General features: G+C 40.3%; 1 long non-coding RNA gene across 3 annotated transcripts in view; it reads right to left on the bottom strand.

The window, feature by feature from the left end:
• Window positions 1-27,004, bottom strand: part of LOC112615023 — a 121,272-nt gene that overhangs the window by 5,222 nt on the left and 89,046 nt on the right. The window contains exons 6-10 of one of the 3 annotated variants that reach the window (XR_003117257.1): window positions 18,596-19,262; window positions 4,819-5,009; window positions 1,716-1,799; window positions 1,423-1,524; window positions 794-934 (exon numbers count right to left, since the gene is read on the bottom strand). This is a non-coding gene — a long non-coding RNA (uncharacterized LOC112615023). Of the gene's footprint in view, window positions 1-793; window positions 935-1,422; window positions 1,525-1,715; window positions 1,800-4,818; window positions 5,010-18,008; window positions 19,263-27,004 lie in introns of those variants that run through there. The other 2 variants (XR_003117258.1, XR_003117259.1) reach the window with 2 other exon arrangements.

The raw sequence follows: 27,004 nt of genomic DNA, 5'->3' as shown, positions 1-27,004 counted from the left end.
ATGAATCTGCTGTGATTCTGGGGGCTGCCCAATTCACGAATTGTTCATTGCTCAAAGTCCTTTAAATTTAATTTGGCTCAAGTTTTTCTTTTATCATCAGTATTCCTATCCTTATTGAAATTTACATCATGCTACTTTGTTTTTTTATACATGTATATAAGCAAATGTAATGGACACACATACATTACATTTTATATAATGGTTATACTATATATGGAGCTTGGTATTCTGGGTTTTTATTTTCATTTCTACTTCTATTTGAACTTTTATGCAAAGTACTAATATGTGGATGAATCATTCTGATTAAATTACAAGATATATAATCTAACTTTGCCTTTTAATGAACCAGCTGACCCAACCCCAATTTTCAAACAATGCACCTGATTGGAAATGCCATATCTACATTGCATATTAAATGTAATATATATATATATGGGTCTGTTCATGAGCTTTCTACAGACATCCTTTAATCTGTATGTCAAAGACTCCATCAGTTACAAAAGCAAAGTTTCATGGAACGTTGCAATACCTGACAGTGTAATCCTGATTCCTATCATTCACCCTTTGGATGAATGGTGCAATAATAAAACAAAATAAACAATAATAAAAATGCCAGCAATTGTAGGATACATGATAGATAAATTATTTGCTCTAGATTATGCAACCATCGAGTGATAGTTCCCAGACTCAAATCCAAGTCCTTCTCACCCCAAAGCCCACACAGCTAACCACTGTTCCTATAATAAATGTCCTTCTGTGGTAGACTAGAGGCCGACAAAAGAACAGGACTCACTCCAGGTCCCGTGGTCACTTTACAGGTCTGGCAACTAGGATACAGGTTCAATGACCCCCATCTTCTGTCCAGCTATTATTCTTTGCTCTTCTTTAATATTCCTTCTTTCTGGGGCTCAATAAATTCATTCACCATGTCACACTAGGATGAAAATAGGAGATCAGAAAGTACATGGAATCAAAAGAATAACGAGATACAACCAACATTCACTGCTTGTCACCATGTTTCCAGATCTTCTCGTTTCAAATCTTTTATTTTATGCAGCACAGATGTATTCTTCCAGGGCCAGCAATCTCTAAGAATGTACCCCCAAAGATACAATTAAAAAAGACAAAAGGCATAAACACAAGGCAATTCATGGTAGAACAATTTGTAACAGGACAAGACTAGAAATGAGACAGATGTCCATCAATAAGGAATTGATTGAATAATCTAAGGTACATCTACATCCCAGAGTTCTATGGAGGTAAAACAAGCAATGAGAACTCCCCCTTCTACTCCTTTGTAATGATTTTCAGCATATATTGTTAACTGAAGAAAGGTGCAGAAAAATGTGTTGAGTCACTGCTGTCCAATATAGTAGACATTGTCCACATATGGCCATTTACATTTAAGTTGATTAAACATACATGAAACTAAAAGTTCAGTTCCATTCAACACGTTTCAGGTGTTCAACCGCCACAGTTGCCATTAGCTATTGTATTGAACAATGTAGACAGTATATTTCATCTCTATAGAAATTAAAATGATTTTTCTGTTATTCCCACATACAGCTTTCTATTCAGCATATGAAGAGGCTGGAACATCTAGTGGACTTCTGTATCCCTTTAACTTGGAATGCCTCCTTTTTCAACCCAGAGTTTCAGAACGCTCTATAGGGTATGCATGGGCCACAGCCCCTCCCTCCCACCTTCCTGCTTACCGATGTTCAAGCTGTAGTTCAAGCTTCTGTCATGAGGGGGGCGCCATTGTACCACCATTATAGAACTCTTCTGCAAAGACGTGTCTGCAAGGAGCAAAAAATACAACACTTCCCTTAAACCACAGCTTATGAGCCTAAGTGCAGAATGATTCATTCTAATTCTGTCAAAAAAAAAGAACAACTGGTAAGTGTAAAAGAAGACTGCAAATACATATATGGTGGGGCATCCATAGGATGAAACACCAGGTAGGTCTAACACTCCTTGGCTGTTGCTGGAAGACAGAATCTTAATGGATCGCATCAGGGCAGGTGAGAGGTGACTGAGAGAGGATGAGGGCAAAAAGGGCAGGTCTGGGAGGTTGTGCTTATAGTGTCCTGGAGAGGGGATGAGTGGGAAGCGGTGGTAGAAGGTCCAGGAAGCCTGTACAGGGGTGGATGGAGAGTGAACGAATGCCCTGCTGTCTGGAAGGGACCCTCCTACAGTGTGGAAACCTCAACCTACACTGAGAAGGGAAGAGATGAATCAGTGAATGTGATGTAGATTTGGGGTCGACAGCAAATGGAACTGTTTTAATATACACACAAATACTCCAAACAGAACTGGTATTTCAGTGAACAAACGATGTTATAACATCTGTTACTCTTTGTTAGATGTACTCCTTTTCCTTAAAAAAGAACAAAAGTGAAGATGGCTGTGATGTCTCCTAGTGGCCAGAGCCAGGATTGCAACTCTGAGAGTTGACTGGTGAGTTCAGCAGGGGAAAGGGAGGGATGGAGGTTGGGAGGTTGATTAATGGGATCAGCCAGTTTTCTGGAATTTTTGACGTACCTACAGAAATCCCTCTGTATCCATCATTTTTCTGGGTTATAAAAAAGTACGTTTTCTGGGATATCTAAATTTGAGATTGGAAGTACAGTGTCAGTCTGAACTGGGGATAATGCTGCAACTGTGAACTGTATTTGAGGTGGTAGAGCTAGAGGAGCTAGAACATACACACACACACACACACTCATGTGTGAGTCAATTCATTTTAAAAAAATCTACAATATTTCCCTAGGAAATTGAATAAATGAATGCCTAAAGTAAGGAATATATGTGTACCATACTCTTGTCAATATGTTCACAGCATATTGTTTTTAATATTTTATCAAAATACTTTTTCCTGAATATAAAATGTAAAACAATATATAAAAACACATATATGAATTGAAATTAACCTGTATCTCTCACTGGAGCAGCTCCTAACCCCTGACCCCTAGGTGTCTGCTGTCCATAGAATGGTGCATACTGTGAAATGTGTCTCCACAGGTGAGATGCACACAAATATGTTCACCTACACACACACACACACACACACACACACACAGACTGTTCCAAAGGTTGAATCACATCCTTATCTTCTTTTGCAACCTATTTTTTCCACTATTCTTCTCAGGATTTATATTTACATCTTATTAGTTTCTGTGGTTTTGGCATAGTTCATGTGTTTATTGTTAATGTATCTAATTATTTGACTTCTCCACTGAAATTATTTGCCTAAGTTCTTTGTTAGTGTGCTTCGCAAAGCATGAATTCTAACCCAGTATCTCAGCTCTAGTTTGCACAGATTTTTCCAGAGTTTTTACGCTATTCTTAGGTTTTTTAAATTTAGAATTTTTCAATTTAAATTATCTTCTGACTTAAAACCACATGGATCACAATTTTTTTAAAAAATGTTAAACTGCCTTGGAACATGTAATGGCAGTGCCCAAGGAGAATTAGATCATTCCGAGCCCAGGAGGCACAGAGACAAACTGGAGAAAACTTTAGAATAATTCAGAATTACCTGCTAATCGAGACACAACAAAGATATTTCCCTGATGTACAGAAACTTGTCTAAAGTACCCTGATCTGAATAATGGACATAATTCAGTGGGTATTCTTGTAGGTAACTTGAATAGCTGTTGAGATTAAAGGAGATTAAATATAGAGTGCATTTGCCTAAAGGAGTTGTGATGGTTAACACTGAGTGTCAACTTGATTGGATTGAAGGATACAAAGTATTAATCCCAGGTGTGTCTGTGTGGGTGCTTCCAAAAGACATTAACATTTGAGTCAGTGGGCTGGGAAAGGCAGATCCACTCTTAATCTGGTGGGCACAATCTAATCAGCTTCCAGTGAATATAAAGCAGGCAGAAAAATGTGAAAAAGAGAGGCTGGTCTAGCCTCCCAGCCTACATTTTTCTCCCGTGCTGGATGCTTCCTGCCCTCGAACACTGGACTCAAAGTTCTTCAGTTTTGGGACTCGAACTGACTCTCCTTGTTCCTCAGCTTGCAGATGGCCTATTGTGGGACCTTGTGACTGTGTAAGTTAATACTTAATAAACTCTCTCTCTCATATATATGCGCTCACCTGTCTCAAGGCCAACTCTTGAGCTTCTGCCTGAGCCCACTCACCACTTCAGGCATCAATCAGCCAACTCATGTGTCCCTACACACAGGTCTGTTGGCACAAAGAATGGGATCTCACCTCTGTCATCTTCATCCAGAAAAGTTGTTGAGTAAAGACTCATGGGGTCACAATAGCAGGGGGGTGGAATCTCACCATTTCTCAAGCCCAGAAACCCATCTTCTAAAAGGGAGGCTCCTCAGGGTCCTCTAGGGAGGGTGAGGGATGGAATTTCATTCAAATCCTGCCACTTACCTGAAGAGGTGACTTAGGTAAGAGCCTGAGCTTAGTCATCTTTTAAATGGGACTGACCATACCATCCTTACATAGCTGCCTGATGGGTACATGAGGAAACCTCTTCAGAGTATATGGCATGGGGTGGGACTTAAATGGCCTTTAAATGGGACATAGCATTAGGGGCTGGCAGAGCCTCAGTGCTAAGGCAGGCATTGTGAAAAATCATTCCTCATTGCTCCCCCTTATGAGAATACAGACATCTAGTTGAAGAAAGCAAATGTTCCTGTGATATGCCTTGAGTTCAAAGTTTTGTAGACAGTAGTTTCTCTACTTCGTGAGTGTTATCAGAAACTCATAAGAGCTGTCTAACATCATGCTTCTGAGATGACCCAAATTTAGTTCCCACACTGGGAAGACAGGAATGTCTTTGAACTTACCTGTTGAGCTCAGAGACAGCACCAGGGATGCAAGGTATGGTGTTTGCCCAGTGGCTGCTCCTGGACTACTTGGTATGTTAATATATTTATTGGTATATTCTAGATCTGTCCCAAAATCACCAGTGCAGGGGTTTTCAGATCGTGCATTAACCAGCCACATTGCGTCAGAATTTCAGCCATCTGCTGCCTCCCTGAGAGACAAAAATCCAAGAGTTACTAGCATTTCTTCACACACAATGTCTATTCTTTCATTAGGTAATAACTAAATACGTATTGAGCTCAAAACCCATTCTATTCCATTGGAGGTGTCTCATGAGCTCTAATGTGATATAAAAGCATAAGGGAAGTAAACACGTGGGCAACTTCAAGGGTTCATTCTGAGATAGCTTTTTTTCACATTAGCTTTTAACTTGGTCAAGTTTCAAGAAATTGAATATTTAAAAAAAATCTCTCCTTGGACCCCCCTCGTCACCCATTCAGCTACAGGATACAGATCTCCCTGTCTCTGTCTCTCCCTCCCTTATTCTTCTTCTCCTTCTTCTCCTTCATATTCAAAGTACCAAAAAGAGTTTTCTACAAGCTCTGTTAACATTTTTCACTTCCCACTCATCATCCTACTGCCCTATGGCTTCTGTCTCTGGGATTGCAATGAACATTCTCTCCAAAGTCATAATCCATCCATTTCTTACTAGGTCCAGGTTTCGTATAAATACACTAACATAGGGCATATTACTTTTAATGAGCTCCTACAGTATGTATGATTGCAGACTGCTTCTTTCACCTAACAACAGAGCTTTCACAGTTTCCCAGGCTCTAGAGCATGATGCACTGGACATAAGTCCAAGCTGTCCCGCTCCCTAACTGTTCAGTCTTAGGCAAAGTCCTTAAACTCTCTGTCCCTTAGTTTTCCATCTGTAAAACTGAATTTTGCAATAGTATTTAACTCATAAGTGTGTTCTAGGTACTGAATGATCCAACACATTAAAAGCATATAGTACCTATGATATGTTGGCACTTTTAAATACTTTTCACATACCTTACTGGTATTCGTATCCCTGTAGCCATGAAAAAAAATTAGGGTATCAACCAATGTTTATTCATAATCAACGACATTTGGGGTATGATGTTTGTACATGTAATAGTTTCCTAGGGCCACCATAACAAATTATCACAAACTTTGTATATTTAAACAACAGAAATTTATTATCCCATGATTCAGATGTACAAAACCAAAGTCTGAAGTACAAAATCAAGGTGTAGGCAGGACTGCATTGCCTCCAAAGCCTTTAGGGGAGAATCCTTTCTTAGCTCTTCCAGCTTCTTGTGGCTCCTGCTTTATTTGGTTTGAGGTGGCATAACTCAATCTCTGCCTCAGTCTTCACATGGCCTTCTTCCCTGCATGTGTCAAATCTCCCTCTGCTTTCTTTTATATAGACGCCAGTCATTGGAGTTAGGCATCAACCTACATTCAGGGTATTCCCTTCTGGGAGATCTTTCACTTCATTATGTCTACACAGACCCTATTTCCAAATAAAGTTTGGGTGAATTAGGATTGGGACATGTTTTGAGGGGGACAAAATTCTACCCACTACAGTTAAATAAGCAAGTTACACCACTAAATGTAAGATAAAGTATCTTCTGTATGTACATGGACTGGCTGATCCCTGAGAGGTTGAACTAGACCAAGCTATAGCCCTTTGGAAAGGGAACCTGGATGGTAGTCTATTAACAGGTACACAACTACTATATAAAGGGTACTTTATATTGCATCTCATTTTGATTTCAACAATTCTATCCAGTACAAATAATTATGCCCATTAATTGGATCAGGGAGCACAAATGAAAAGACTGATAACTTGATCTAGGGAAACTACCTTATAAACTATTGTTCCAGGATTCTAAACCTAGAATTATTCAAAACGTTTTTTCCCTTCTGTCCCATCAGCTGACATCTGATATAACTTAAAGCATTTTTTTTTTTTTTTAAGAGATGGAGTCTCGTTCTGTCACCCAGGCTGGAGTGCAGTGGCTTATTGTAGCCTCCTCCTCCTGGGTTCAAACGATTCTCCTGCCTCAGCCTCCTGAGTAGCTGGGACTACAGGCGTGCACCACCAAGTCCAGATAATTTTTTGTATTTTTAGTAGAGATGGGGTTTCCTGATGTTGGCCAGGCTGGTCTCAAACTCCTGACCTCAAGTGATCCACCCATGTCGGCCTCCCAAAGTGCTGGGATTACAGGTGTGAGCCACTGCACCTGGCCTTAAAGCATTATTATTTAGTTGAGTCGTTCTTTCGAAAACAATGTGCTAAAGTGCTTTTTAAATAGTAAAAAATTATAAAGTATAGAATTGTATTTGCATAGCTAAAATAGAAAACAAAAAGAAATAAAAAATTTGGGAGAAATTATTTCTAACCCATATTCAATCATGTTTTATATCCTACAAATATGAAATATTCATGAACAAGAGAAGTAAGCCAATCATATCGAGACAATATATAAATCTTAGAAAAATGATATAAATTCCAACACTTGGGAACACACCAAAACAAATAAAATATATGAAACAGAATCATATTTAGTCAACCAGTTAAGTCATAAATTATAATGTAGTGCATGGATTTATGTAAAATAATTTATATAGACAGATTAACATGGATTTAGAGGTATGTGTGTCAATAAAAGTAAGTTAGTATACTACATGCAGAGAAAAACATCTGAAGAGTAGATACTAATAAATTAAGAGAAACTATCTTTGTATATGGAGAAGGAGAAGATGTGACAGATGGACAATATTTTTAATATGTAATATACATTTTGATTATATTTGATAAATCTTAAACAATGAAAATAATTAACTGATAATGTGACAAAGTTATTAAGATTCTGTTCTGTAAATCAGAAAAATCTGTGATCTAGTCACAAAATTATAGTGTAGAAATGCATTAAGAATCATGTTCATATGCTGTGTGAAAATAGTACATTAAAAATTATATTTTGTAAATCAGTGTGTGCACATTGTAGAGAGATAGAGGATTCTTTTATTTTATAAATGTGCAATTCTCTGGTGTTCTAAATTTAGAAACTTTATTGTACAAAATGTGGAAAACAAAAAGTTGTGAAATTACAAATATGATGCTCATATATTCATTGCTTTGGAAACATGTTCACAGTATACTGTTTTATACATAAGACAAGTAGCTCAAAACTATTTGATGGTATGTTTATATGTTTCAGTGTGGGTGTCTGCATGTTGCTTGTATCTCAGTCTTCTTCACAACAATTATACACACACAAACTCTTGCAGCTTTCTATTCAGTTTGCAGATAGAGAGTAAAGGATAAGGTCACCCTTGTGTTGGTTTCATCCTTGGTTCTCCTCATGAGTAAGGGACTACATGTTTACTTTCTCTTTTAGCCCTTCACTACATCAGAGTTGTGGATTTCTGGTTTTGTGCTTGTCTTTTCCCTAGGACAGAAGTCCCTCCAATTTGGTCTTCTAGCTGACATGAAGTTTCTGCTTTATGCAAGACTGCCTCTCCCATCTGAGGGATGTGGACCCAGATCCACAAAAGACTGAAAAGAGTAGAGACTGAATTGTCAAAGACAAGCACAGGAGTAGGACTCCTATCCAAATATCTAATTCTTCTGATTTAGTGAGATGGCTTTCATGAACTTCTCACATGATGTTCACCACCCCTCAGCATTCCTCTTCCTCTGTGGGGAAATAGGCATTTTCATGCATTGCTAGAAGTAATGTTAAATGGTACAGTCCCTGTGGTGGGGTTTGATGCTATCTATAAAAATACATTGGTATTTACTCTTGGAAACAGCAATCCCTCTTCTAAAAATCCATCCCAAAGAAACACTGCAAAAAGATAAAAGGCATATACACGAGGCTATTTATGGTAGAAAATTCCTAACAGAATACTAGTAATATGACAGATGCCCAGTACAGGGCCAACTAAATAATCTAAGGTACAACTACACCCTAGAGTACTATGCAAGTATAAAAAGCAAGGAGGACTCCCTCTCTGTACTGCTATGAGTAATCTCTACGACACATTGTGAAATAAAAAGCAAGAAGAAGAAGAAAAAAAAAGTATAGAGCAGCAGTATCCAATACAGTAGCCACTACTGACATATGTCAACTTAATTTAAATTACAAACTCAGTTTCTTAGTCTTACTCATCACGTTTCACATGCTCAATAACCATAGCTAGCTAGTGGCTACTGTGTTGCACAGTTTAGATATAGAACATTTTCATTTCTGGATAAATTTTTACTGGGGAAGTAATATAATAAATAATATACATATTTGCTTTTTTTTTTTTTTTTAGAATGAGGGTAATAACAAAAACTAATAAAATGATTACCTACAATAGGACAGAGGAGCAGCCCAGGATAAAAGCAGATGACATGTATCTCTTACAAAGGATACACATTTCCTGGTTAAACACACTGGAGAGGACAAAAAAAATGACTAACCCAGTAGCAATGAGCAACCAAGAGTACTCAGACTGAATCCAAAAAAACAAAACACAAACAGAACAAGCTCACTGCTCACCTTTGGAAACTCCTAAGGAAACAAGTCACTGTTTTGAAAAGTGGAAATACTGCAAAAGAACTAAACATTCATCCTACCTTCCCTGTGTATACCACATCTCAATATAATCTAATAGGTCAGAGGAAGTTTTCTTTATACATGAATTCCAGCTGGTGAAGGCAGAAGAAATCAGAATTACAATGTCACCCTTTTTGTAACATTTAATGAAATGCAGATACAGGTAAGAATATTCAGAGACTGCAAAAAACATGAAGTAAAGGTGAATAGGGAAATTTTATAAAGAACAGATCATGCTGATGACACCTGAACCCAGTGATTAATTTCAACATCACAGGAGAGACAACCAGATCCAATGAGCCTCCTAGTGTAACACTGTAAGAATAAACACCACCACACCTGAGATATTCAAGCCAAAAAACTTGAATCTCAACAAGCCTCTAAATCTCATTACCAATTTAAAGGACATAAGACTGGCCAGATGAACTTAATAAACAACAAAATAAGGACACAATCAGCAATATCCAGAATGCAAACTCCACAGGACAACAATCCAATTTCTTAAGCAAATAAATAAGGTTTTTAAAAAGAGTACAGACCTTCTTTGATTAAAAGAGACTTAAAACTTGAGAGAACTAAATTAAGGAGAAACTGATATTAAAACCACAATGAGATACTGCTACATACCCAGCAAAAGAAAAAAAAAAAAAACAAAAAAGATGGAAAACACTAAGTGTGGCAAGGATGTGGAGCAGTGGAACTCTTACACTGTTGATGGGGATACAGATTGGAAAAACCACTTTGAAAAACTGACAGTGTCCACTGAGCTGAACATATACATACCCTGTGACTCAGAAATGCCAGTCCTTGGCACATGCCCAAGAGAAATGAAAATAAATGTCTATCCAAACATATGTATAAGATCATTCATTGTGGCACATATACACCATGGAATACTATGCAGCCATAAAAAAGGATGAGTTTGTGTCCTTTGTAGGGACATGGATGCAGCTGGAAACCATCATTCTCAGCAAACTATCGCAAGAACAGAAAACCAAACACCGCATCTTCTCACTCATAGGTGGGAACTGAACAATGAGATCACTTGGACTCGGGAAGGGGAACATCACACACCGGGGCCTATCACGGGGAGGGGGGAGGGGGGAGGGATTGCATTGGGAGTTATACCTGATGTAAATGATGAGTTGATGGGTGCTGACAAGTTGATGGGTACAGCACGCCAACATGGCACAGGTATACATATGTGACAAACCTGCACGTTATCCACATGTACCCTAGAACTTAAAGTATAATAAAAAATAAAATAAATAAAATAAAAAAAAGATCATTCATAACACCATTATTCATAAGTCAAACACTGGAAAAATATGTAAATCTCCAAAAGGGATACATATATTGTAAAATACCCAAATAATGCAATGCCATCCATCAATGAGAATGAATAATCTACAACTATAGACAAGAATAATGGAAATCACACACGCATTATGCTGATTGAAAGGAGACAGACACAAAAGACTGCATGCTGTACGATTCCAGGCATTTTTCTGCTAATGTCCCAATAGATTTTGGTAAAGGAAAGGAAAATCATTACCCCATTTCCATTTATTTGAAGGTATTCTGTCTTCCTATATTACCTGCAAGTTAACCTCAGAGAAGCATGTATCCTCTGAACCCTTGAAAAGTGATTCACTATACATAAGAAAAATGCTAATACCATATCTGAGAACAGATAACTGTGTGAGATGGGAGATATACCTGTGCTCAGTGCCAGCTCTAATCTATAAACTCTAGGTGACCGTGAGTAAATCACACCTTATCTGCATCACCAATCAATGGTGGTCCGACCAGGCCTGTCTCCAAACTAAAGAAACCTAAAGCACTAGACAAAGTGACTTCCACCTGGAAAAGCACTCTGAATTCCTAAAAAGGAAGATAATTCATCTTTGAATTCCAAGGAATTATTTGAATAGCCAAGTTGTCTAATGCATATTAAGTATGACGATTAATATATTTTTGAAATAATTTCTCTTTTGGTTTCACAGTTATCAGCTTTTTACATTTTCTTAAATAGATACCATCTTGGTATATGGCACAAAAGCTACTGAAAGATACTTTCCAACCAAAGACATACATGAACCACCATGGGCTGACATGGTTCAACCACGTCAAAACTGACATGGCTTTTTCTTCTCCATAATTGTACTGGTTAGGACTGTAGGATCTGGAGACGGAATAGGGACAAGCCCTACTTCCTATAAATGTGACTTTGAATACTTTGCTTCACCTTACAGTCGCTCAAATGCCTCATCAGTAAACTGAGATTATGCAATACCTACCAAAGAAGACAAACCATTTTTAAACAAATACTGCTTTGTGTTTTGGTTTTACAAGGATAAACAGCCAAGAATCCCATTATTTAAAAAATTATACTACAGAGAAATTGGGATACCTGGCTCTCTGTGACCTTGGGAGAGTGAAAGAACCACTCTGGGCCAGGCACAGTGGCTCACGCCTGTAATCCCAGCACTTTGAGAGGCCGAGGCGGGCAGATCACGAGGTCAGGAGATCGAGACCATCCTGGCTAACACAGTGAAACCCCGTCTCTACTAAAAATACAAAAAATTAGCCGAGCATGGTGGTGGGCACCTGTGGTCCCAGCTACTTGGGAGGCTGAGGCAGGAGAATGGCGAGAACCTGGGAGGTGGAGCTTGCAGTGAGCTGAGATCGCGCCACCGCACTCCAGCCTGGGCAACAGAGCGAGACTCTGCCTCAAAAAAAAAAAAAAAAAGGACCACTCTAGAACCACTCTGTACTTCAATTTCGTTTTCTGTAAACTGGGGCAAGCAACTGTCCCTACCTCATGAGTTGCTGCTTTGAGAATTACTTGAGTTAATACATGCAAACTCTTAGACCCATAGTAGGAACACAGTAACTGCTCATTAAATGTGAATTTGATATTGAGATTTTTCAAGTTTTAAAAGTTTAATAGTTTGCATGTTAATTAAATAAAGCATTATAGTCTTACAATTGAATCTTAATTATCAACTGATATATATTTTAAATTACTAACTTTCACTTCTAAACCACATTTGGATGACCTAACTAATTAACTTGAGACTACCTCAAAAGCACTTGGAAGGACTGATATCAGAAAACAGCACCATCGTTTCTCCATTTTGCTGAACAAAAACACCTGGGGTCCTTCTTGACTCTGCCTTATCCCCCATACCCTACCTACACAGGCACTGCAAGTCCTGCCTGCCCTACCTCCAAATACCCTCTGTTGAGGTCCACACCGCCCTCCCTGCCCCCACCCCTGGCTTCTGCACACAGTGGCAGCCCTGGTCCCCTCTACCTGCACATCTTCAGTATTCTCCCAATGGTTATCCTCACTCCCTACCTTGTTCCTTTCTAGTCCATTCTCCACACAGCAGCCAGAGTCACCTTCTGACAACAAGAATCAGACCATGTCACTCCCATACTCTAATCTTGACACTCACAATACAATTATCCAAACTCCTTACAGGGCCTAAACCATGTTGTTCCTGTCTACCCTTCAACTTCATCTCCCACCAGATTGCATACTGTCTGCTAGGCTCCAGCCACTCTAGCTTGTCCTCTGTTCCTGCATCAGTGGTGTCCACACACAACATAGGGACACTGACAAAATGGCCTCTCCATGCCTGGCTTCTTCCTATCATTCAAGACTCAGGTCAAGTATCACTTCCTGAGAAAGAGTACACTGACAACCCTATCTATAATAATCCTTGTATTGATCCTTCTCTACTTTGTTTAGTTATGCTTATTTTCGTCAAAGAGTATATCCTCATATGAAATCACATGCTTGCTGATTTATTTACCTGCTTATAGTCAGTTTTTCCAGACTAGAATGATAGCTCCTGGGACCCTGCCTGTCTTGTTTTCTGTGATGTTTCCCCAGTGCCTAGACCAGCACTTCACACGTAAATCATTGAATAAGTATTACTGAATTGAAGGAATTGTTACATATTGGACATACCAGAGATCACACAGATATTTAAAACTGAGTAGCAGGAGCAACAATGAAATTAGACATCAAAGGATTCAAATTTTCATGGGCCTTGTTGCCAATCCACAGCAGCGCTTTTCAAACACTGATGAATACCAGAAACAACTAAAGAAATTACTCAAAATGTAGACACTTCTCACCCCACCTCCCTGGTTTTGATTCTGTAGATCTAGGATGGGCCCAAGTATCTGCAATTTTAATAAGCAACCCTGATGAATTTGATGAAGTGGCCCATGGAGCACACTTGGAAAAATTCTAGACCTAAACAGTTCATATTTAAGTATAATTAATTTAATGCCTCCATGCAGAGTTCTGGGACATCTGAAGTGTCTCTGTTAATGTAATTACTTGAAAGTGTGCTGGTTCTTCCATTTCACCGAAGACCACTGATTGCTTTTTCACATGGGATCACCCTTAAACTCTAGAGTATTCCAAGTAGTCTGGAGGATTGGGAATTGTTATCCTGCTGTATGGGCGAGGCTGGTGGAAGGGTAGTGACTCACCTAAAGTGTCCCAATGATGGAACCCTGATCTTTTCACTCTTGCTCCAGCAACCTGTCTAGCAGACTCCACATCGCACTTGGTTCTTCTCTATCAGCTCCTGGTTCTGGGATGCAGAGTCCACACCCTTCTCTGATGTTGCATTAGAAGGGAGATTAAGAAGATAAGAAAGCACATGGAATAGAGAGGAAAGTAAGAGGATGGGAAAGCACATGAAACACAGGGGATGGGATGATGATGTCTGGCGTGTCCCCACTATCTGGAAGCTGTGCTATGATACTTTTCCTCTTCCCCAGCTCCATCCTACAACCCCCTGCTACACACAACAGTGACACTGAAGCTCACACATAATAGAAATGTGGGCTTCTCTGTGCTTTCTGTTACATTTCCAAGTATTCATCCTAGTAGTCACACTACTACATTAATGTCAAGATATCACACTGGCATAGTGAAGGAGGTAATGTTAGAATGAAGAACATTTGCTGATGGCCTACAAGATGCCACAAGCTTTAGGTTGTTATTTTCAGACATTTTCTCTTCAAATCCTCAAAGCTGTGCTCTGAGGTGAGCATCATTACTTCCTTTCCACAGATGGGGTACAGTCAGGCTCAGAGAGCAAAATACATGCTCAAAGAATTCTAGGGAGGTGTCAAGCAGACACTGAAACCAACTTCAAGGTCCTTCCACTGGCCAATTCTGGAAAAATGTGAGCATCAAAATACAGAATGATAGTAACAGAGTGTAACCCTTTGAAAAAAAATAGGAATCTCACAGTCATATTGATATAAATAAAAACATGAATAAGTACATTAATAAATAATGAGGCCAAGCACAATGGCTCATACCTGTAATCCAGGACTTTGGGAGACTAAGGCACGTGAATTTCTTGAGCCCAGGAGTTCAAGACCAGCCTGAGCAACATAGTGAAACCCCCATCTCTACTAAAAATACAAAAAATTAACTGGATGTGGTGGGATGTACCTGTAGTTCCAGGTACTTGGCAGGCTGAGGTGAGAGGATCGTTTGAGACTGGGAGGTTGAGACTGCAGTGAGCCAAGATCAAGCCACTGCACTCTAGCCTGGGCAACAGAGAGAGACAGGAAGGACGGAAGGAAGGAAGGACGGAAGGAAGGAAGGAAGGACGGACGGAAGGAAGGAAGGAAGGAAGGAGGGAGGGAGGGAGGGAGGGAAGGAAGGAAAGAGGGAAGGAAGGAAGGAAGCAAGGAAGGAAGGAAGGAAGGAAGGAAGGAAGGAAGTGAGGGAGGGAGGGAGGGGAGGGGAAGGGAGGGAGGGGGGAGGGAGAGGAGGGAGGGGAGGGGAGGGAAGGGAGGGAAACAAGGGAAGGGAGGGAAGGGGAGGGAGGGGAGGGAAGGAAGGGAAGGAAGGGAAGGAGGGAGGGAGGGAGAAATCTCTACACTCAAGTGCTTAGTAATAATTCATGAAGGAATAACAGAATTAGAAAAGCAACATTTGACAACTCTCATAGTTGTAAGTGATTCAGGTAAAAATCATAAATGCTCAGTTTGTACCAGCAAATCCCACAGTGGTCACTGAGTCATCATGGTAACCATGCTTGCTCAAAAAAGCTGGGAAAAAAATGAATGACCACCCTGATCTTATACCTAATATATGCTTGGAACTGAATAGGACTCACACGATGCACAGTAATTAACCTCAACTATCCCTTACAATAAACATTCCTGGCAGCTTCAGTGATATATACATTCATAATACATACACACCCACATACATACATACTTGATCTCTCTCACCATCCCAGATCCCAGGAATTCATTGATGTAGATTTACTGAGTGGGTGGGTGGCCAGGTAAAAAATTAAAACCTGGCAGGCATGGTGGCTTATGCCTATAATCTCAACATTTTGGGAGGCTGAGGTGGGAGGGTCACTTGTGCCCAGGAGTTTGACATCAGCCTGGGAAACATGAGACTCTGTCTCTACAAAGTAAACAATAAGTTAGTCAGGTATGGTGGTGTGCACCTGGAGTCCCAGCTTCTCAACAGGCTGAGCGGGGAGGATTGCTTTAACTCAGGAGGTTAAGGCTGCCGTGAGCTATGATTGTACCACTTTACTCTAGCCTGGGAAACAAAGCAAGATGCTGTCAAAAAAACAAAAAACAAAAATACACCACCACCACAACCACCGCCACCACCAACAAAAAACAGCAAACCTTGCATTTCAACAGATTTATTTTAAGCATATATATAAAGTTGAAAGCTACTGAACTATGCTCTTTTTTTTTTTTTTTTTTTTGTATTTTAGTAGAGACGGGGTTTCACCGTGTTAGCCAGGATGGTCTCGATCTCCTGACCTCGTGATCCGTCCGTCTCGGCCTCCCAAAGTGCTGGGATTACAGGCTTGAGCCACCGCGCCCGGCTGAACTATGCTCTTTTAATGATTACTTTTTCTGGAGATGACTCCTGTAGAATATCTGTGAGACATCTTTCAAATACTTTTTCAATCAGAAAATGGCCCATGCTTTCAACCAAAGAAAACCTTGAGCTATTATTATTTGGCTGCTGAGAAAATATAATAGTTCAAAGAAAATATAATAATTAGGGATTGTATTTTAAAATGCCATTTATAGTAGCTTCGAAAAGTATGAAATATTTATGGATAAAAAATCTGTCCACAATTGTACAACACCTGCACACTGAACATTACAAAACATTGCTGAGAAAATTAAAGGAGACTTAAATAAATGGGGGACATACTGTGTTCGTGGATCAGAAGACTCAGTATTGTTAAGATATCAATTTTCCCCGATATGATCTATAAATTTAATGCAAACTCAATAAAAAATTTTACCAAAGTTTTAAAAAGGTAATTGACAGGCTGATTCTAAAATTCATGTGAAAATTTAATGGATCTAGCTGATAAAAACAACTTTGAAAAAAAGGTCAAAGTTAGAGAACAAACACTACCTGACTTCAAGACTCTTTACAAACCTACAGTAATCAAGAATATGCTGTTGGCATCAAGGTAGAAAAGCAGATCAAAGGAACAGAATAAGGAATCCAAAACCTACCAAATCTACATGGATAACTGGGTTTTTTTTGACAAGGATGCAAAGGCAATTCAGTGGAGCAAAGATAGTCTTTTCAACAAATTGTGCTGGGAGAAGTGGTCATCTATATTCACAAATACAAACAGTGATCCAAATATACTATACACAAAGGTAAACTCAACTCAAAGTGGATCACAGATATACATATAAAACCTAAAACTATAAGACTTCTACCAGAAAACACAGCAGAAAATCCTTCTGACTTTGGGTAAGGTAAAGACTTCATGAGTGAGACAAAACTACAATCTGTAGGTGAAGAAATCAATAAATTAGACTTCCTGAAAGTTAAAAACTTTGCTCTTCCAAAGATACTGTTGATAAGCCCTTGTTTGGGAGAAAATATATAGAAACCATTTATCTGGTAAAGGGCTTATATCCAGAATACAGAAAATCTCACAAAACTCCTTAAGAAGAAAACAGACACTCCAATAAATAAATGGACAGAAGAGTTGAAAAGACACTCCACTAAAGAAAATATACAGATGTCAAATAAGCACATGAAAAGATATTCAACATCATTAATAATTAGGGAAAGAAAACGAAAAGCACAGTGAGATACTATTTCATTCCAGAAGAATGATCAAAATTTAAAAGACTGACCATACCAATCACTGGCAATTTTCTGGAAGCTGAAACCCTGCTTCCAGTGAAGAAATCAATAAATTAGACTTCCTGAAAGTTAAAAACTTTGCTCTTCCAAAGATACTGTTGACAAGTCCTTGTTTGGGAGAAAATGTTTGGAAACCATTTATCTGGTAAAGGGCTTATATCCAGAATAGGATATATCCAGAAAAGGGCTTATATCCAGCTGAAACACTGCTGGTTGGAATGAAAAATGGTACAACCACTTTGAAAACAGTTTGGCCATTTCTTACAATGTTAATCTTACCTCTACCACATGGTCCAGGGACTGAACTCCTAAGTATTGACCCTTGAAAGAGAATGCATATTTTCACAAAAAGACATTCACAAATGTTCATAGCAGCTTTATTTACAAGAGCCCCAAATGAGAAACAGCCAAAATGTCCATCGACAAATGGATGGATGATAAAATGTTTAGTGTGGTTGTATACTGCAATAGCATTTAGCAATCAAATGAAGTATATCAATGGATAAATGTAATAAAATGGATAAATATAAAAATAAGTAGAGTGAATGAAAAAACCCAGGTGTTGATCAAAAAAAAAAAAAAAAAAGAAACCACCTCTATGATTCCATTTAAATATATTTCTGGACATGTAAAGTAATGTATAGTGACAGGCATGCTGTGTTTACCTGGGGGCAAGACAGGGTGAAGGGTAGGTAGGCCAGGTACTAAAGAACTGAAATTGTGATGTCCTGGGAAATAATAATGGTATTTAGAACAATCTAGTTATCTTAGTGGACATAGCTGGGTATCATTATAATAGGGCAAACTACATTGCAATTATTAATTTTGAAAATGCTAAATTCTTGTACCTGACATTTTGATATTTTTAGGTAGCACTTAATTTCTGGCTTCTTAGAAATTTTCATTATAGAACAGACAAAAATGTAGAAACCATGGAAGAATGCATACTATAATCACAAATTGCTAGGAAGATCTTCTAACCTTCTAACTGCATAGTTCAACATCCATCAGATAAATTCATGGGCATCACTGACAACTATTCATACAGGCAGAAAATGTATGTAAATTTGTTGCAAATACATGTTACACATCAAGTTCCCTCCTCAAGTGAACAATTCATTGCTTTATGATAAAGTAAGGCATCTCTCAGATGGGAATCAAGGTTACTACAAAAAGTAGTTTCTCATCTTCTGGACTATGTTGTGAACCTCACAGGAGCTATTCCACAACACGGTTTTGTTCAGATCTATGAACTCACTAGAATCAGGCATCATATCCTACCAGGGAGGGAAGTGCCAGGGGTCTCCTGAGGACAGCTGCCCTTCAAATCCTGAGTAGAAGCTTCAGCACCCATTACGTCCCAGATCCTGAGAACGAACCTCCTTCAGACCCTTAATATAAGTTCAGACACAGGCATGAAGAGTTGCACAGGGAGAAAGAGAATCCAGCCATTATTGTGTATTCTTGGAGTAACTCTGTGCCTGGCACCATACTAGGCACTGGGTTAGTGACCAATGACACTGATAAAATTGGGTAGTGATCATATCCAGAAGGTACAATGGGTTTCTCACCAGGGCCTTTTTCTTCTTTCCTTATCTATCCCCTAACAACAAATCTGAAAAGGAATAAAAAGAGGCCTGAATTCACATAAACATTCCTGATCCCACAATAACCACAGGGCTATGGTCTTGTACCTGCTTTATCATGGTAAGTTCCAGAAATTCTGTGGGTGAGCGTAATTATCCCCATTACACAGAATGGGACACTAAGTTCAGTCTTTGCCTGTATCATCCTCCCACGCCCCTCCTTTACATGGGAAGTAGCCCTGAGACACCCTGGAACAGGACACCACACTCCCTGGGGCCAGGAGGGACCAACCTCTCTTTCTCACCAGACAGCCAGGGCACCGAGTCCCAAAGCAAGAACAAGGAGACTTGGTTGGAATCCCTTGTCTTTCCACACCCTGGGGCAGTTCAGCCCTACATCTTCAGCTGAGTCTCAAACACCTGAAGGCAACCCTGCTTTTTTCACCAGGCCATGTAAGTCTCCATTGAAAAGTCGTAACAGTCATCCTTATGATGTCTGGTTTCTATGGCAACCGAGATGTATACGCTTATCCTCCACACTGGAAATGCTGCCTCCATAGCGCCCTCTGTCCTCTTGCCTTTCTGGGAAAGCAAAAAACCTTCTCTCTTCAGACTACCACCTGAGAAAGCTTACCAATAAAAGGAACTAGACAGGGACCCAGGCAATTGGTGGAACTCTGCCCTCATTTGATAAAGGACAGAAGTCCGTGTTGTTGGGAATTTTGTTTGCTTTAAAACTGACCTTGAGGGAATATTATCACTACATAGAGAGCCAGGGAGGTATCCTAAGGCTCTAGACGATGAGCTAGCCCTGAGGGAGGGAACATGTACAACTCATACACCATGCTAGGCAGTTAGGCATCTGTGGCAGAAAACTGAGAGACTGTTTATAATCATATGACTAAACAAACTAGCGACACCAAAATATGTCATTTAAGCTATCTCTAAGTTATTTCAGGGAAGCAGGCTTAGAATAATATAGTCATTAGTAGGCAAAAACCTAATCAATTCAATCATACAATGGTTTGTCTTGACAAAGTCTTTTCCCCCCGTCCCAGTATTTTATTCCATGTGAATGGACTTTCACAACCAAAACATTTCTAGCCTCTCTGCACACTCCTTTGGGAGGAGAAACATGCTGCTCAGCTGGAGTCCTTCCTTCAAAACTCTTTGTAGTAAGCTGCCTTTCAGAGACACTCACTCTGCTCAGCCAACAGGAGGGATCTTACAAGAGGCCCACAGTTCTGTTCTTTCTGTGTCTCGCTGGCTCCCCAACTATTCCTGTGGTCTTGCTTTACAATGCTCGAATATATTTTTTTAAATTTTTCTTGAGATGGAGTCTCACTCTTTTATCAGGCTGGTATGCACTGGCGTAATCTTGGCGTACTGCAACCTCCACCTCCTGGGTTCAAGCAATTCTCCTGCCTCAGCTTCCCAAGTAGTTGGGATCACAGGCATGTGCCACCATGCCCAGCTAATTTTTGTATTTTTAGTAGAGACACGGTTTCACTATGTTGGCCAGGATGGTCTCAATCTCTTGACCTCGTGCTCCGCCTGCCTCAACCTCCCAAAGTGCGGGGATTATGGGCATGAGCCACTGCACCCAGCCTACAATGCTTGAATCTTTACGGGCCTCTCAGCTCCCACCAAGTACTCCACTGCTCCAAGTCTTAGCACTAAACCAAGATATGTAATTTTAAAACTACATGAGCTTTATTTCTTATAAAGGTGATACTGGAGAATATGACTTAGATTTGCTGTCACATGGGCTATGAAAGAGCTCCAGAATTGACAGTGTCCACCTAGCAGTGCTGCATTGGGAGTCACAAATGCCAAGGATTGCAATGCATAATGACCTGTTGTCTCCTGAAGGAGCCCTGTCCATGTGTGTTCAAGAAAAGTGACTTTCTTGCCAAGGGCTATCCCTGTAGCAGAAGAAATGTGAAGAAATATCCCTTGTTTGGAATCATAACTCACTAAGCCAACCTCTGAGATTTTTCTTATGAAGTGGTTTGTAGCAACACACTCTCAGCACCTTAATTTACATGACTGTAGTAGAGGCTCATCTTACGGTATTATGCTCCAAATTCCAATGGTAGTGGAAAAATTACACATTGTGAAAATTTCCATTGGAAATCTCTTCAAGTAGGAATCAATGACATGTCCTATCAATGGACATCTCTATCCATTTATCAATGACAAACCTCTATCCACATATAAACCAACGCTCAGATTATAGTCAAAATTATAACTAAGTTCCACCAGCCCTTTCTTATTCAATAACAGATCACAGAAAAAGAGGGAAAGCTCACCAAAACCCTAATGTTTTGCATATATATTTCTCCTTAACCATTAACCCCCAAAATAGTCATTTATTATCACTCAGGAGTCTGTGTGTTGACTGGGCTGAGCTGGGTGTTTCCTGCTTCATGGGGTATCTGTCACCTGGGGATGCAGTCATCTGGATGCTCCACATATCTGGGACATCCAAGAGGCTCACTCACATGGATGATGACTGGTACTGGTAACTTCTGGGAGCTCAGCTGGCATTTTGCCTGGAACACCTTGGTTTGACACAGAGTCCTCCATGGGTAGGGTAGCCAGAGAAAACAGAAGACACTCAGTTAAATTTGATTCCAGACAAATAATGAATAATATTTTAGTGTGTGACGGTTATATTTATATGCCAACTTGGCTGGGCTAAAGTACACAGCTCATCAAACATTATTCTGGATGTTTCTTTGAGGGTGTTTTTGAATGAAATTAAAATTTAAATTTCTGGATATTGTATAAAGCAGATTACCATCTATACTGTGGGTAGGCTTCATTTAATCAACTGGAAATCTGCATAGAAAAAAAAAAAAAAAGACTGACATCCCCTGAAGCAAAGGGAAGTGTGCTCGAAGATGGCATTTGGAATTAAACTGCAACATTGGTTCTTCACCGGTCTGCAGTCTGCAAACACATCCTGCAAATTTGCGACTTCCAGCTACCATAATCATGCTAGCCAATTCCTGAAAATAAATCAGTCTCTCCCCAAACCCTCTATTTAGATAGATAGATACATACATATACACACATACTGTATTGGATATGTGACTCTGGATGTGGCATGCAATATTATTTTATTTGAACTCAACTGGGCATCTCATATTTTTATTTGCAAAATCTGGCAACCCTATGGTTACAGCCTTTGGATGTGTAAGTTTTATTGACCTTCTGACATGACATTTCCAATGAGTCAAGTCTAAGGAAAATGAGCAGGTAAGACTGAAAAAAAGGAAAAAAGCCGGTAATACCTAGTGCTGGTGAAATAAAGGGGACAGACTTTCATATACACTATTGGCGCAGCATTGATGTATACACTTTCTGAGGCCCATATTATTACAGCTTAATGACTTGAATGGCCTTTGTGAAGAAGTCCTATTTCTACCAACACGGGAGTTTCAGCTGAGGGTTTAGAAAAGGCTCATCAAGGTGACTCTGATGTGCATCCTAGTTAAGAAGCCCTGGACGTGGGGGCAGGTCAAATTAATATATGAGATAGCTTCTATTTACGGAACAGAGTGTTTAGAGGGGCCTAGCTCCAGGTCCTTTATGTTAGTGTCTGGATTTGATCTCATGACAGCCCTGCTACTGAGGTATCAGTATCCTCTCTTCTTCATGGATGTCTGCGACTACAAAGCACATGCTTCTTACCACAGAGCTGGGTGGCAAAAAATGTTGCTCAGTACGCCCACTGCCAGAGCCAGGCCCACTGCCAGAGCCTGCCAGCTTGGGCACCTTGAGTTGCTGGTGGCCGAGCTTTAGCATGAGGACATATACTGTTAAGGAGTTTAATCTCTGTTCTCCTTGTGTTTACCCTTCCTGCATTTCTAGCAGAAAACCAGGCTTGGGCCTCCTTCCCCGTCTCAGGAAAGGTTTGTAGCAGGGCTGGAAGCAGAAGCTGTCTGAAGCCAGTGTTTTCTTCATTCTGCATGAAAATTTAAACTTAAGGAAAGGATTGGGCTGCTTGTACCTGGCAGAGAGGGGAAGGGTTCTGAGGACACAGAGAAGGGAGAAGAGAGGTTTTTCCTGGACAGGGATGAGGTCAGAGGTCTACAGGTCCCTCCGGGAGTAGGGACCTGAGCATTGCTTCATATCAATGTTTGGAGAAGCTCTGTATATAGTTCATCGAGGCTGGGCATCCATCCATGAGACAGATTCTCCTGTTTGGTTGGAAGGATGGATAGCTCAGGGTCGGGAAGGGGGGTGGGGCTGAAGGTAGTAAACCAGCTAGGGAAATGGTCAGCTCAGCTCTCAGCAGTGGGGACACATGTGTGATAATGATCTGCCATGCTGTATCTGGAGGATACATTTCCACAAATGGTTATTCTTTGTCAAAGAGCATGACTATTTTTAATATATACTGTCTAGTTGAAAGTTAAAATCTCTTTACTAATGAATATCCCAACCAACTGCAAGATGAGAGCACCTGTTTCTCTAGATTTGTGCAATAATGGGTTTCCCAATGTTATTAATATTTGCTAATGTAATATCCTATCACTGTAATGTTAAAATACTTTTCATTTTTCTCCACCTATTTCCACATAAATGGCATATTTCACACGTGCATTTCTAAATGCAAACATAACAGTCCCACTTTATGCCTCAGAATATGTCCTTGAATAGTCCTAGAGTCTGATGAGAAAACCTGATGAGTGAGTTTGTGTTTATGCTGTGTCCTGTTTCAATGGAAATTGTGGAGTCATAAGAACGACATACACTGAAGCAGGAGAACAAAATGGTGGACTGTCTTTGCAGAGACACTGGGGAACATATATGAGAGAAGCAAGCATGGCCCCATCAACTCTTAAGTCTGCACTGCAGAGAGTCCCTGGCATGTGTGCAAGAATGGTCATGGCAGCGTGGCCAAAATATCAAAATAACCCCAAAGTCACCTTATTAAAGACATCTTAGAAACATCATTTTCAGAAGAAATAATTTCAATAAGTGTTTGCTATGATTTGGATGTTTGACTCCTCTAAACCTCATGTTGAAATTTGATCCCCAATGTTGGAGGTGGGACCTAACAGGAGGTGTTTGGGTCAGGGGGGTGGATCCCTCATGAAACTCTTGGTGCCATCCTTGCTGTGATGAGTGAGTCCTTGCTCTATTAGTTACCACAAGAGCTGGTTGTTTAAAACAGTCTAGTACCTCCCATCTCTCTTCTCCCTCTCTGGCCATGTGATCTCTGCACAAGTTAGCTCCCCATGGCCTTCCATCATGAGTGGAAGCTTCCTGAGGCCCTCATCATAAGCAGATGCCCAATCTTGAACTTTCCAACCATCAGAATTGTTAGCCACATAAAGTTTTTCTTTATAAGTTATGCAGCCTCAGATAGTCCTTTATAGCAACACTAAGTGGACTACGATAGTGGTATAAAAATATATGGTTTATTCCATTTACCCATCAGGACAGCAGTGTGAAGGAAGTATGGTGAGTCCCATCTCACAGATGATCAAGCTCTGGCTCACAGAGACTAAGACCCTCTCCAGATAAGTGGCAGAATGGCAATGAGATTCTATCTCTTACCCTCCTACGCAATGGAACCAGCAGCTTCTTATTTGGAAGAAGATAATTGTATACTTTCCCAGTATTGTTCCCTAAGGGTACTCACTCAACAGCCCTTCACATTGAGGAAGAGGATGGTGGAGAAGAAATCCTGCCCTTTGGGCCATGAGGCATAGCTGTGGGGTCATATGGATTACCAGGTTTCTGAGGTTAACTGTGGGGTGAAATAAAGAAACATAACCTCATGTGGAACAAGAAATAACAGCGAAGAGAACAGAAAACAGCAGGCCCTCCAGGGATCACCTCTACCTCTCTCTGTCTTTGCTCCCTTCCCCACCTCATTTGTCTCCTGCTCTGTGTGACAAGTACACAGGTATCCAAGGTACCCTGAGAGAGGACAGAATGATGGGAAGATCTAGACCATGAGAAGGGTGGATCATGCAGCACTAGTCCTGGGTGTTGGCTCACCCACCAGGCGCTCCATCTCTTCCTACTTCTGTGTGCCTTACCATCACTCTACCACACAGTAATGAAGCTCCCACATTAACAGAAATATGCACTCTCCAAGGGAGGCTAGCAGGGTAAGTGACTTAACCCTGAGACCAGAACATCTCACAGTTACTGGTTTGGGTCTGGCACCAATAATGCAGAGAGATCTCTGGTCTCTCTTGCTCCAGTGTCCTGAACAGCAGACAGTATGAGGCTTTCATCAAGCCCCTTGGGACTGCAAAGGAAACACACTTTTCTCACGCAGATGGCGGGTAATATAAGGGGACAGGAAAACCCGCGAAACAGGAAGAAGTGTGGTGTGTGGTGACTTCATTCCCTTACCCCACACTCCATTCACGGGGTCCATGATTCAGTTGAATAGAAGTGGTGGAATACCCTTCTTCCCTTCCCCAGCACCATCAGGGCACTCATTCCACCACATAGAAATGACACTGACTCACGGTGAAATTAGAAATGTGGGAGTGTTTTCCTTCTCCCAAATGCTCTCTAGTCACATGGAAAATAGTTACTATACACTAGAGAAACTTGACAAACCCCACCTTAATTAATTAACATCACCAGTGACATTAAGTAGGCCTCTTGACTACTAGATATAGTGTGACAAGAAGGGCACTTCAACTCAATGGTATTCTTTCTCGAAACACATAATCCTGGTCTAATCACAATAAGAACAACTGGCTAAGCCTCTACTCCTCATGACTGTCAGGGTCATGAAAGTCATCTGGAAGTTCCTCAAATGGATAAGCAGGGAGTTACCAGCAATTCCACTCTTAGGTACATACTCAAGAGAAATGAAAACATAAGTCTACCTGAAAACTTGTACACAAATGTATGTCGAATTGTCATTCATATTAGCCAACAACTAGAAATAATCCAATGACTATCAACAGATAAATGGATAAAAAATGTAGTCTATTCATACAAGATTTTTCAGCCATTAGAAAGAATGACATTATGACACAGGCTATACCATGGATGAACCTTGAGTATATATCATAACCAGGTGAAGGAAGCCAAACAATAAAGACCAAATATTGTATGATTCCATTTATATAAAGCATGTAAACAGGCAAATACATAGACACAGAAAACATTTGTGATTGCCAAGGCTGAAGCAGGAATTAACTGTATTCAAGCATGACGGGACTTTTTGAGGTAATGGAAATGTTAAAAGCTTAATTATGGTGATGGTAGCACAATTCTACACATTTACTAAAATTAATCAAATTTTACCCTGAAAATGGGTAAATTTCATTGTCTGTAAAGTATATTGCAAGAAAGCTGTTTAAAAATATGGTACTACAATTTTTATGTAGTATGCCAGCAAGACAGAACTGTTCACTCCCCTGGAAGGGGGCTGAAGCCAGGGAGCCAAGTGGTCTAGCTCAGTGGATCCCACCCCCACGGAGCCCAGCAAACTAAGATCCACTGGCTTAAAATTTTTGCTGCTAAGATCCACTGGCTTAAAATTCTTGCTGCCAGCATAGCAGCCTGAAGTCCACTTGGGATGCTCCAGCTTGGTGGGGGGAGGGGCGTCCACCATTACTGAGGCTTGAGTAGGTGGTTTTCCCCTCACAGCATAAACAAAGACACAGGAAAGTTCAAACTGGGCAGAGCCCACCACAGCTTGGCAAAGCCACTGTAGCCAGATTGCCTCTCTAGATTCCTCCTCTCAGGGCAGGGCATCTCTGAAAAAAAGCCACCAGCC

The sequence above is a fragment of the Theropithecus gelada genome, chromosome X (assembly GCF_003255815.1).
Source record: "Theropithecus gelada isolate Dixy chromosome X, Tgel_1.0, whole genome shotgun sequence".
NCBI classification, from domain to species: domain Eukaryota; kingdom Metazoa; phylum Chordata; class Mammalia; order Primates; family Cercopithecidae; genus Theropithecus; species Theropithecus gelada.
The sequence above is the reverse complement of the archived record's forward strand: the minus strand, read 5'-3'. Positions and strand labels throughout refer to the sequence as shown.